At 42.8% G+C, this 13,242-nt stretch overlaps 1 protein-coding gene across 4 annotated transcripts in view; it reads left to right on the top strand.

The window, feature by feature from the left end:
• The window catches only part of RIN2 (Ras and Rab interactor 2), a 1,069,632-nt gene that overhangs the window by 113,476 nt on the left and 942,914 nt on the right, over positions 1-13,242 (top strand). Inside the window, exon 2 of one of the 4 annotated variants that reach the window (XM_069607525.1) lies at positions 10,082-10,234. The exons of the other annotated variants lie outside the window; for them this stretch is intronic. The gene's annotated coding sequence lies outside the window, so the exon portion shown is untranslated. The remainder of the gene's footprint in view (positions 1-10,081; positions 10,235-13,242) is intronic. 4 annotated transcript variants of the gene reach the window in all.

The following is a 13,242-nucleotide window of genomic DNA, read 5'->3' as shown; positions in this document are numbered from 1 at the left end:
CAGGTGCCGTCCTGCCTGCCACGGTCAGACCTGGTGGGCGGAACGGCACCTGCCACAGAGTTACACGGAAGCACCTGCACCGTTATTAATGGTGCAAGTGCTTCCATGTTCCCCACTCCGATAGAGTGCTATGGGACTGTATGGGAATGGGGATTAACATTTTACCGGTGCCTCACTTCCCGGACCGCCAGAGCTGTAATGCGGCCCATTGTCTTGTACCTGACTCACCTACTAGATTCAGGTCTGGTCTTCAATTCCCTAAAGGTCCACTTAACTGCACTCTCCGCTTACACCACGTCCCAGAAAAAAGGTTTTGTGGTGGAAAATTCCAGTGATCAAGGCTTTTATTGAAGGGGTTAAAAGACTGAATCCCCCATTTCTAACCCAGCTCCCAGATGGGATCTGAATGTGGTACTGATGAGACTAATGGGGCCTCCCTTTGAACCTATGCATAAGGCTAGCCTCAAAGCACTCACTTACAAGACTGCCTTCCTGGTGGCAGTCACTTCTATAAGGCGAGTCAGTGAACTGCCGGCCCTTTCAGTTCAAGACCCATTTGTCACGATTCAGAAGGATAAGGTGGTATTGCACACTCACCCACGATTTGTGCCTAAATTCATTTCAAAGTTCCATGTGAACCAATCACTCGAACTACCCACCTTTTTCCAGAACCTCACTAACATGGCAGAAAGGAGCCTCCACACACTTGATATGAGGAGAGAGGTGATATATTATCTGGAAAAGACTAAACCGCTAAGAAAAACAAACCAGTTTTTCGTTTCAGTGGCAGCTGGAAGAGAAGGGACCCTGTCTCTAAATCAGCCATCTCAAAGTGGAAAGTAAACTGCATCACACTGTGCTACACTCTTGCCAAGAGAGATCTGCCCTTCAAGCCTAGAACACACTCTACTCGGGTCACTGAGGCATCCATAGCATTCATTGCAAATGTTCCTCTTGAGTCCATTTGTAAAGCAGTCTAGATACACATTCTAGATCGGACTCTCAGGTGGGACAAGCGGTTCTAAGAAATCTCTCTGCTACTGTTCCTTCACACATCCCACCACCATCTCTGGGTACTGCTCGCTCGTCTATGCTCAGCATGTGATTCTAAGCAGATTAACAAGCATCAGAAGACATGCATGACTCACCGTAATAGCATTTCTGGTAATTGTATCTGCTTAGATTCAGATGCGCCCACCCTTCTTCCCCTCTTGCAGTAGAAGGAACATAGACATCTTACACCTTTCTCTTTCTGTACTCACTCACGATAGTCATAGGCTGCCCCATGGCAGAAAAAACACAATGGGGGAGCCCTCGACGAGTGAGGGATTTGTACGACGTCCTTTCATCACGGGATGTTTTTTCGCAGGTTTTTTACCGCAATTTTTTTGCCGAAAAAACTAATCCATTTTTTTGGGGGGGTTATAAAAATATATAAATTGGGTGTGGGTGTACGGGAATATAAAACAAATTCAAGGGGATGGGAGTTTAGGGGTAACCCCCCAAAAATAAAAAAATAAAACATTTTCGGTAAAAGTCTGCAGTAAAAAAAACACCACGAAAAAACATCCTGCAATGAAATGACATGGAACCAAGGGATTTTGGATACATTACACGTCACATTAGGGATAGTGTTACAAGCACGCCCATGTCGACGTCCCCCTTTCGATCCTCGAAAGAAAGATGCAATACTCTGCGATTACCACTAGATGTTGGACTATATGCACTAAGCAGATACAATCATCAGAAATGCTATTACGGTGAGTAATGCATGTCCTAAATGAATGTGTGTAGCTCTAGTTACTTAGGTCTGAGATGAAAACGTATCTTATTGGGGCAATCGAGATAGGCACAGTCTAGTAAAACAATGACAAAACAACAGAGAGTGTGTCCAGGAGCAGCTTGTCAGAGTGAACACAGCTGCAGATGACATTACATGAGAAAATACCTGTCAGACAGGCAATGTTTAGGGCTGTCTTGTCCTGCTGCTCATCCATGCACTGCACACTACACTGCTCTATTGTTCCCAGTCATGCGCACATTGCACATGCAATTATAGTTGGCAGCAGAAAAATGGTATTCTGATCAGTAACAAAAATGTGCGCATGTGCAAGTTGTGTAGTGTTCAACAGAGGGAGGTTCCAAGAAGCAGCAGGAAGGAGCAGTTATCAGTGCAAATTAGGGGGTCCAGATTTTCAGGACAAAAAATAACGTTTGTTTTGGCTAATCATTGCTTACTGGACCAGGTCATAATAGAATCTGAGCTATACAAGTATAGAAAAAGTGAATACAGTATCCAATAAGAGGTCAAAGATAACTGCACCTGTTACACATAGGTTTACTCAGCAGAGGGTTTGTATAAAAAGACAGGGCAGAAGATTTACAAAAAAAAGGCAGCACAAGGTGCCACATGCTGCTCAATCCCCCTATAGGGCCAAACAAGTTTTGTGGAAGCGCTTCCACTTATGAACGACATTTAGGGCTTGTGGTTAGAGATGACTTACATTTTCCTGCCTGTGACCTGAAGACTCATGGGGAATGTAGTTTTCCCTGCAAGAATCACCTTCTGTTTGTTGCTAGACTAGAGAAGAAGAAAAGGGATCGGTAAAGACTCCCAACCAATTTACAATGTGCCTTTATTAAAACAGTAGCTACAATGCACACAGTCTAAACCTAAACATAATGGGCCTCATTATAGGTTTGGCGATAGCCTTGCTGGTAAAACCGGCAGTCTGCTGCCAAATTTCCGAAAATTTCCGGCGCCCCCGAATGGGCAATTACCGGGTCATTATGGCCCTGCCGGACCCGGTAATTGCCCATTTGCGGCCGCCGGAACGGAATGCTCCCCATTCCCATTGAGCCGCTCTACCAGCCAGGTCAGACCTTGCGGGCAGAAAGGCACCCCGCGAGTACAACTCGTAGTTTGCCAGTCCGGGAACTACGATACCGGCAAGCTTACCTGTACCGTAGTTCCGGACCGGCAAACTTGTAATGAGGCCCCATGTGTTTTTAGGATAAGGTCAATCTAAAAACCACCTAAAGTCCACTGTACACTGTGAGGGGTCAGTAATGAGAGCCAGACAACTGCTTGTAGATTTCTCATAATATGCCATTTTATTATAGAAATTATAATAAGAAAATACCTTGCTTGCCCTACTCTACAGAGGAATTCCTTACCTAGTCTGAAGGCTAAGGGAACATTCTCTAGCATCGGTAAACTGGCCCTCACACTCAACAACAAACATACAAAGGAAATTATATAATAATACCATATAATAAACAATAGAAATGTTATCATATTAGTGGTGTAATGTATATTTTGCCAAAATATGCAGCTCCTTAAATAAACCATCTAAAGATCATGCTATCTGCACAGACCTCAATGCATAATGAACATCATTTAAATTGTAACTATTGGCTTAAATTGGTTTTGTAAACCAAATGGGTTGGGTAGGTACTGGGTATTCTTTTCTGTCTTGCTTGTTCCTTTAATGTAATTTCAATTGGTTGCTTCTGCTGTGTACAATGAATTGCATGCAATGTGGTAAAATACATTTATTTTTGTTTATTGTTAAATTGGGATGAACAGTGAATATGCTCTTCTTGGTAAGTTAATTTAATTACTTGCAAAGGAAAAAAAGAGCAATCTGCCAATTGTAGCCTTCCCATAAAATCAATGTTCCCCATTTGGTTACAGCTGTCTTCTGTTTCATCAGCTGTTTTAGCATTTGTTCTTGCAAGTAAGTGCCCTGTTGAGAAGCTTGTTCTCTACACTTACGAATGCATGGAATGGATCTTAGGTCGGTTACAAGGACATTGTTGGGATTCTGGGAACATGTGTAGCATCTGTGAAATGAAATATAATTTTAGTACTGTGAATTTAGCGTTTTTAATGAAGCAGTTGCCGCTATACAAAAAACAACCTTAAACGAAAAATATTGGATAAACAAGTACCCCTTCCCAAAATAAGTATTTCTTGCAGGTTCTGGTTATTAATCTGCTTTGTCGAGTACCTCGCGATGTACACTTGAAAAACATGCACTATTAATTGTGTCGACCAGTCCCGGAAACGAATTGTTCCTATGAAAAGTTGGCAAATGGTCACTACATGGACAATTTGACAAACCCGCAATAGTAAAATAAAAAAAAAATATAGTGTGTCTTTTGCAACGTTCCTAATCCATCAACCTGTGTTCAATTATTGTTGCTCTAAGAATACACTTGTAGGATTTCCCAGCACAGCGCCCCTGACATGACCATATGTGCTTCATATGCTAAAGGAAAAGTGGAAACAGGTGCCTCTGATAATGATATGGGGCGCTGCAGCTTCATTTTTTTTTCGATTGCTTGAATTCAGTTAGTATGACAAACAAGCACTTCTGTTGTCCTATAACAAAAACATTTAAACTGGCTGTATTCCCATGTGCATCTATTTTGAAAAATACTTTCCCATTTCAACATCTCTCACCTCATTTCCTATTTGTAACCATGTAGTGGTATAATACAACTACTCTGCGAAAGATGGCTAATTTCTCAAGTCATTACACATTTTACATCCTAGAGATTTAACAACTTAGTGCATAGATGTGACTGCCATTTGTAATATTCCCTTTTTGATTTATGATTATTAAATGTTTATTTACTTCTCCGAATATGGAGTTAACTATAGTTTTGTAATATTTTTGAGCATTTAAACTCCTGTCAAAGGTACTTCCTGTTACTTCCAATACTATAAATCGTGCAACACCACCAGTCTGCACCACGTCACATTGAGGAATATCAGAATTTGTATGTGTACAACACTTATCTAGTGATCACCTATTTGCCAAAAAAGTCCAATAACAACCTTATTGATTTATACTTTTCATTTTAAGACATGTTTTATATTAATAGTTCCCCCCTAAAGTGTACATATCTGAAGTTTTATTTTGTAATTTATATTTATTGTGAAAGTAATTATTCAGAATCTTTAATACAATCTTCCAACTGTATACATTTTAGTGCTGTTGATTGTATGTGAACGAAGCCTGGAACTGTATCAGCGTCTGCGCGACATCATGCACCTGAGTCCGAGTCACCAAGCTTATCTTGTGTCTTCCATACCCATGGAGAGCAGATAAAGCATGCTGCAATTTATTACAGCCCTTCTCTCCTACCTTATGTTGGACCTGAGTTTCTTGACAATGAGTGAAGGCAAGTCCCTGAAGGCTCACACCAGAGAGAATACAACCCACTAGGGATGAAAGGCACAAGTCGATCGTGTAAGGATTACAAGTTTTAATCTCATACACAGATGAGCGCAACAGCAAAGGACTCTGCTGCCAAGAACCTTCTGCCAAAAAGTAGTACAAGCAGAATCTTATAAAGAAAAACATCATCACTGATGACTCAACATGTACAGTAGAAAACTGCACGGCTGGTTGGGGTGCGCCTCTACATGATCCGCCTGCTCCATAAGAGATGCCACGTCATAGGGTTCCAGCCCAGTACATCCATCTTCCATCACGTGGGTGCTGCAGTGATCATCTCCTTCTCACATCTGAGAGTCAAAGAACATATTAAGTACACTCCTAACACAATGCTACTTTGTCATTATACTGTGCACCTGACAGATTTTAGGGCTGGCTCAAATGAGGTTCTGGGGCACTCTGGCCTCCACACACACATTTTACTCCCTTCAGCATTATTTGGCTCCAAGGTTTCCGCCCTCGTTTTGAACTATAATTGATCTCTTCCCAACATGAGCCACAATGTTGTTATCAATCATCAGCAACAAAGGTTGTGCATTCTGGCCAGCAACAGGCATTAGATTATTAGCCAAATGACCCCATTGGTTCAGTGGGATTCTTATTGGGGTTAACACTCAGGCGAGTGCATTTATAGTTACGGAAGTTTGGTGGCTTTAGGAGTACTGACATTACAGCAGTCAAACAGGGGGACATAAGCAGACGTCAGGTAACCTTTCACATGATCAAGGCAGGACGGTTCAAGGATAACGGATAATGTCTTAAGTACAGACATGGGGCAGGAGTGCAGGTTATTACAGATAAGTGATGCAAAGGGATGGTTAAGAGTTAGGAAGGAAAACAGGATGTTTGGTTAAGCCTGTGTGTGTGTGAGGATATCTTCATTAGCTATACTGCTAGGAAAGCAAGTTTCACATTCCTTTTGAGGTTGCGATCTGGTTTGAGGGCAGAGGTGAAAATATACCAGAATGTTGGATCTTATATGGCTGGGGCCTCTCCCTGTGTTTGTCTTTTGGACCTGGGTATTGTAAAGTCTGCAGAGATACTTGTTAGTGCACAGCTTTAATTCCTGTACAGATGTATCAAATTCAAAGAGGTTTAGGTGCGGGGGATGAATAATGATCTTGACAGGAGGTCATATGACAATAAGTGAGAGAAAAGAGTCAAATGTATGTACTCTCTCGTCCCCTGCACACTTAATGGCTGCAACTTCAGCTGACATTTAAATGTAGACTGATCATGTAAATTTAATAAAAAGGGAAAACAGTCTCAATAAAATAAATGAAGTCAATTTGAATACTAGATAACGCTTCAGATATATGTAGAGGGCACACCATTCCAGTCGTGCTTGACGCTTTTCAGTGGTCTTCCCCCTTCTTCAAGAGCAAGTTGTACTGTAAATTAAAATCCAAACAACACTATTTACGCATCAGAAGTAACTCATAATATCAAAAATCAGATATAAGTGGTCCCAAAAAAAAGGACTTTTTAACATAAAAATATGTTAACCCTCCTATCTCGTGTGCAATCGCACACATGCAACTTGTGTAAAGGTAGACACCAATAAGTATGCCTGAAAGCCTACCTGGCCTTAGTACATTAAGGGGAAATGACATAGACACCCCTTCAAAAGAAGGCACTCATTGAAGAAAGTGGCACTCTCATTTAAACGGACATGAGGATATTCTTATACCGTGTACCAGTAACGTAGAAGAACTTCCTAGTGTATATATGATAGGGGCAGTTCATCAGATGCCGATGGCATTTTGAACGAAGGTTCTTGTGTGTAGACCTGAAGAGCCAGCAAGACGAACAAGTAGCTCGCTCACACCTGCGGGAAACCAAGTAGTCACATAAGTATCAGAATTTTCCTATTGTAAGTGTGGATATATGCTTAAAATGCTGGCATCCTCCCGCTGAGTTAGAGATAAAAAGTATGAGAAGGCATAGATATACCTGGTGTGTAGGAGGTCTAACGCTCTATTGTTCAACGGTCTCCAGATCGGACTAAAGGCAACTAAAATAGTGCCTGTCTCCTATGGTAAATATGTCCCTCTGTGATAGGTAAGCTGCAAGTCACGTGAGCGACGTAATAACGCCACCTCCACGTAGTGCAACCCTGCATGGAAGACTAGTCTGTGCCATGCAAACACCCTGTCACCATATTAGAGTGGGACGTGGCTCAATCTAGCTAAATAGTCTGTAAGTACTGTAATAATCAAGGGTAGGGGTAGCCCACAGGGCCACGCTCCACTGTACTAAGCACATCATGATTTGTTGATTCAGACTAGGCTTAACAGAATGGATGCAGACAAATCTCTCCTCCCATTAAACAGGCTTATTATACACAAATGTAACATGGTGAGGTCTAACACACACTAAATGGGTGTGAAGATATGGTGGAAACTTAGATACAAATTCAATATATAAGAGACATCCACAATCCCGTTATTACAAAAAATTAAAGCCAGGATTTATACATAGTAACACGGTGTGAAATCACTGATACTATTCTTTCACTGTACTGTCACACCCCCACTAATTGGGCATGGGATGCACTTAGGAAAATATTGTACAGATTAGAGTGATTGTTCAAAGAGCTGCTCACAGTATCCTTGTTACAGAAAATAAAACAAGTGAAACAAAATCAAAGACTGAATTGCTACATTGTACCGGGTATCAACATATTGTGAAAACAGGTCCTGTTACAAAATGAGTATATTACATGGAGTACATTGCTTACGTGATCATAGGAAACAATTCAAACCAAACTCTTCATTTAATCCTCGGGGTTATACCGTGTCATGTCGGTGTATCCAAAACATCTCCCTCTGTAGTAGACACCCCCCCACTAGCTGGAAGTCTTACTACTTCTAGTACTATGCATTTCATTTGGGCAACTGTGTGGTTGTGCTCCTTAAAATGTCTTGCTATGGGTGACTTCTGGTTATTGCATCTTATGTGTGATTTGTGTTCTGTCTGTACCCTTTGATCATTTCTCCTAATTATCTGCTTAGTACATATCTGTTTCTGTATGGCATTAGATATTCAGGCACGCTGTTTTCCAGGATTACATGAGTGATGCACTTGGCAAGGTGTGTGAGATTGGGGTCGCTTTCTCCGTCTCAGGGTTTGAATACTCCTGGATATTGCCTTTCTGTTCCTTGCAGGTGGAAACTTCTGCCAATTTCACTAAGAGCTTGTGTGCACACTTTCCTCGTATATGCTATGAGGATTCGCTTAACGTTTCTCGATGTACCTTGCTGTATTCTGTATGTGGTAAATTCCCTACCATAACCCGTTGTGTAGTTTTAGGCACAGACATGCCATAGTCGCTTATTTGACAGATTCCACTGGTTCTCAGTGTGTTTTTGCGGGTCATACGATATCGCTACCAACAGTTAAATTGCTTAGAAAACGGATGTTTCTGAGAGTGTTACATACTGCCACCTTTTGCATATTTCCATTATTTCTGTTGTTTTTTGGAGTTTTACTTGGATGCTTCCCCCTGTTTGGTCTCACCTACTCCTCCAGACCCCATCACCTTGAGCATGCCAGCACTTGCCTCATCCAGTCATCTGTAACTTTGACAGCAGTCCCTGATTCTGTCTCCAATACGGACAGGGTCATCCCTGCCATAGTTACTGGGATTACTTTCTGGTGGTGGGAGGCATCAACACTACTGACACCAATCCCACCTATTTCAGTGATAACTTTGTGAGTTAGATTCTTTCGGATGCCTCTCCTTTCCCTCCTCTGCCATACTATCTGCTACTCCATCTCTGGTTCTGTTGCAGTGTATGCTGCCACACAGAGGCAGAAGACCAATGCTCCCAGCAGTTCCAGGAGCCTCTGAAGCCCCAGCCCAAAGATCCAGGGCAACACCTGCAATGACTGGAGCCACACCAACAGTGCTCACACAATCAGTTGTCAGGAAGACCTTACCATTACCAAAGTCTAATGGTTTGCTCATACTGTTTGTCAACTGCCCCGGCAACTCAACTCCCACATACAAATTCAGTCATTTCTCTCACAGATTTAGATGCTGGTGTTGTTTTGATGTGTCGTATAACCTGCAGGGGGCTTGCCATCTTCTTAACACTATACACCCCCTTGAACCAAGGGTTACACAGAAAGAAAAATGTTTCAGCCAGAGTGTGGGTTGGCTTCATCTTGCCTCAATATGCTCATCCGATACAACATGAATGAGTTTGGAATAGGATCAGAACATATAGAGAAATGAAGACTGCCTGAAGCTAAAGTGAAATATTGTGGAATGGTGCCTTGCTGCTTCACATGTGCTGTGTTTTGCTTCAATTACCATGATAAGGCGTGCCTGTAAAATGTAGGTAATTACCTTCTTGTCGGAGAAACACCGTCCGACATATGACATGGATTTTGTCACAAACTGATTGTTTCTGGAACTGCATAGGTGAAACTGTAATCAAGGTGTAAGGACCGGGTTGCGTCCAACTTTAAATCGACAGAAAGGATGCTGCAAGTTACTCTCCTAAATACAACTTTCCACTGCCATCTGCAAAATGGTACCTTACTACACAGAAATGATGTACTTTACAGAACTCTACAAATAAGAAACATGGAGGCTCTGAAATGCAGGACAGTATTTAATATAGACAAATACACATATGATTCTATACAAATAATGGGAACAAAGTGCGAGAAAGCCAAAGAACTGACATTTCTTGGAAAACACTGTTAAGCTTTTAAAGAGATTATGTATTCACATGTAATTTTATGAATCAGAAATGCCATCTGTTTTTAAATGAAGCATCATATTGTAAAAAACCAACCAACTTGCAATGCATCTTATTCAGAACATTTGAAATAACGTACCATATAAAAGAGCTGACCCAGATCGCTGTGAGCAGAACCAGAGATCCAGATTGCTGTGAAGTGCCGAGACCAGAACCGGAGTCCAGTCCAAAACCTGACCAGATCCGTGACGAGGCCTATTTCAAATTGATATTGTGAGTACCTAGCAGAACTGTGCAGAACCAATCTCTTAGTTAAAATAATCTAATCCAAACTATTTTAACCTAAGTAGAACAGCCTCCTAGAAAACGTGTCATCTGGCATTTGTAATGCTGCACAACTGTCACCTGTCAATTCTGAAGCTGCAAGCTGTCACCTGTCATTTTGAGTTTTACTTTAAATCCGAAAATCTACCTTTATTAAATCGTCCGTATCTCTGGAACCGTTTGGGCTAGGAACGAAATTCCTACTCCTTATACTTTTTCCGCAATCACGATTTACGCACTCTGGAAATTTACAGCGATTTGCAATTTTGGCTCAATTTCTCCACTTGTCAAAATAGCAGCTCCATTCTTTCTTTTCTTAAAATCTGTTTGCAACTTGGTAATTAGGCTTTTATATAGCGCTACAAACCCTCAGGTATCCGAGCGCTGCTTATTATTACCCACGGTGTGTGGTGCTCATTTATCGACCTCGGAAGGATGAAAGGCTGAGTTTGGCCCCGCCGGGATTCGAACCTGCGTTAACAGGCTCTGCACGGGTGTCAAAGCGAGCGCTCTACTCGCTGTGCCACTTGACCGGCTTAATAACTCAGAGCATTGCTAAAGTGAGCCTGAACTAATACCAACACGCATCTCTCACTCACCCTGAATCTCTAGAGGGAATTAAAAGCAATTTTAGCACCTTTTCCGATCCATTGCCATCACATGTAAAAACTGAACTGGGAACTGTTTCGTATTGTATTTGATTGCATTCCTGAGAACTGTGTGCTCCTCTTTCCATCTCCTTCCATTTCTTACATTGCATAGGGGAGGGGGGTGAATTGCCAGAGAAAAAGTGATTATCTTATCTTTTGCTAAAATCATATCAAGTATTTCTGTACTGCATTTTATTCCTCATTGCATTTCCTTGAAACCATGAAGCATTTTCAGCTACCTCATCCTCTATACTACTCCTAAGTAATCAAGTGTACCACTGTAACATTACCCATTGTGGATCCATATCATATGTCTCAGTGTACTATCAGATATTAATATATTATAAAAGTGTGATAGATATATATTGTTGAATTGTCCAAATAAACCTTTTAATTTGCAAAACAAACCTACTTCTTGGCTCAGTAGGGTCAGGGGGATTCTAATACAAGGGTTGTCATCCAGAGTACTGAACTGGATATAAAAATACATCAATAAGGGTTTTCCTCAGCATCCCAGACTAGGCATTGACTTAGCTGTAGTGTTGATTGAATATCGCTTACAGAAGTGGGGGCTTGTCCGGGATATTCTAGGTTAGATTTACCACTTGTGCAGATTAATACAGTGTGCCAACAGACCAGATACACATATCCGGTTAGATCACCACGCTGTTTTACACTGTGAAAGCATCCCTCAAAGGAACGCTCTAAGGAAACGGTCTGTTTTGCAAAATAAAATACAAACTTCTGTAAGTCAGGAAGGAACTAAAATTCCAGAATGACGACCGTGGTAGATATGAAAATAGCGAGGGAGCAACTCTTACATAAGCTATTTTTGAGAGGTGAGTGGACTCATCAGGACCAAACGGTCTGGTTGCAGGCAATCGCGCAACAGGTCACTGAAACAGGGTCAGATACATGGGGAGATCAGGGTCCCCTACTTGCGGCCCTGAGTGAACTATATATGGCCCCTAAAGCCAAAGATGAACATAATAAGATTGCCAGAATAGCGGCATATTTGTATCTATATATGGGAGGCATGCAGGACAAATGTGCTGAAGGCCAAGATCTGGCAAATAGGCAACAGATGGCGTTAGAGAAGGCCCAATCTGATCTGGACTCTTCTGAGCAGAGGCTGCTCAGGAGCCAGGAGTCACAAAAGGACAGCAGACAGTACATCACTAAAATAAAGGAGGATATGGATGTGCTGCAACAGGAAAAGGCGGACCAGGATACCAGATTTCTGGCCTTGCAGAAGGAGTACCAAGAAGGTTTGGACTCCCTACTGCAGAGCCAGAAAAAGCTGGAGCAACAGTTAGACTTCAATAGGGCATGTGCCGAGCAGGTAGTCACCCTGCAAAGCCACCTAGGTAGGGAGAAGGCAGAGAGCAATAAACTGATTTTGAAAGACCTGGATACCCAGGCAGAGTTTGACCAGGAACGCCAGAAAGCTGGTGCCTTCCAAAGGCAAAGGGACGACCTGGCGACACTGATGCAGGCTCTTAGTCAGGAAAGGGATACCTTAGGCCAGGAAGTCTGCCACCGAAAAAGGAAAATGGAAGAAAATCACCTGGCCCTCCAGGGACTGGGTGACCTCCAAAAAGAACACCAGAACTTGTTAGAGCACACCAGGAGGGTGGAGGATGCTCTGGCAAAAAAGGAGCAGGCCAATAGGGACACAGCTCAGGAGGTAACCCTCCTGCAGCAGAGACTGGCCCAGTACTCCAGGACCAATCAGGAGGCACAGAGAGAAAATGAGGCTCTCTGTCAGCACAATGATAGGCTCCACACAACAGGTAGCGATGCAGGACAGACTGATAGTCTAGTAAGGCCTTAACTGAGGAACTGAAAGTGCAGGCTCTTGCATTGCAACAGGGAGCAGGGGGTGATAGAGACGAGGTGCACTGGGAAAGGGAAACGCCTGAGCATAACCTCAGGAGCCCTGGTACCAGAGGCCTTCATCTCTCCCAGTCCCTGGACTCTGCCACCCCCATGTCCCCTCGCGCACATGAGCCCAGGGCCACAGAGATGGCAGATTACTATCCAGCTATAAGTATGGGGCTCATAGGCCAGTACCTCCCAGGAATGGATGGGCGGGCATCCGGGTATGGGCACCCAAGCACAGTGCAATTTAGTGGGGAACCCCAGGAGAGTAGGCCCATTAAGGGCATCCTGAAAACCTCTGCCCAGTTAGGTCAGTGGGGGGGTACCCATCAAATCCTGGCAGCAAGGAGGGGGTCTGAAGACTTCTCTGAGCATTACAGGACACAGGAGATCAGGTCCCCACATTCTGCCAGACAATCCCAGGCT

This window comes from Ambystoma mexicanum, chromosome 4q (assembly GCF_040938575.1).
Source record: "Ambystoma mexicanum isolate Mex_15411 chromosome 4q, UKY_AmexF1_1, whole genome shotgun sequence".
In the NCBI taxonomy this organism is placed as follows: domain Eukaryota; kingdom Metazoa; phylum Chordata; class Amphibia; order Caudata; family Ambystomatidae; genus Ambystoma; species Ambystoma mexicanum.
The sequence above is the reverse complement of the archived record's forward strand: the minus strand, read 5'-3'. Positions and strand labels throughout refer to the sequence as shown.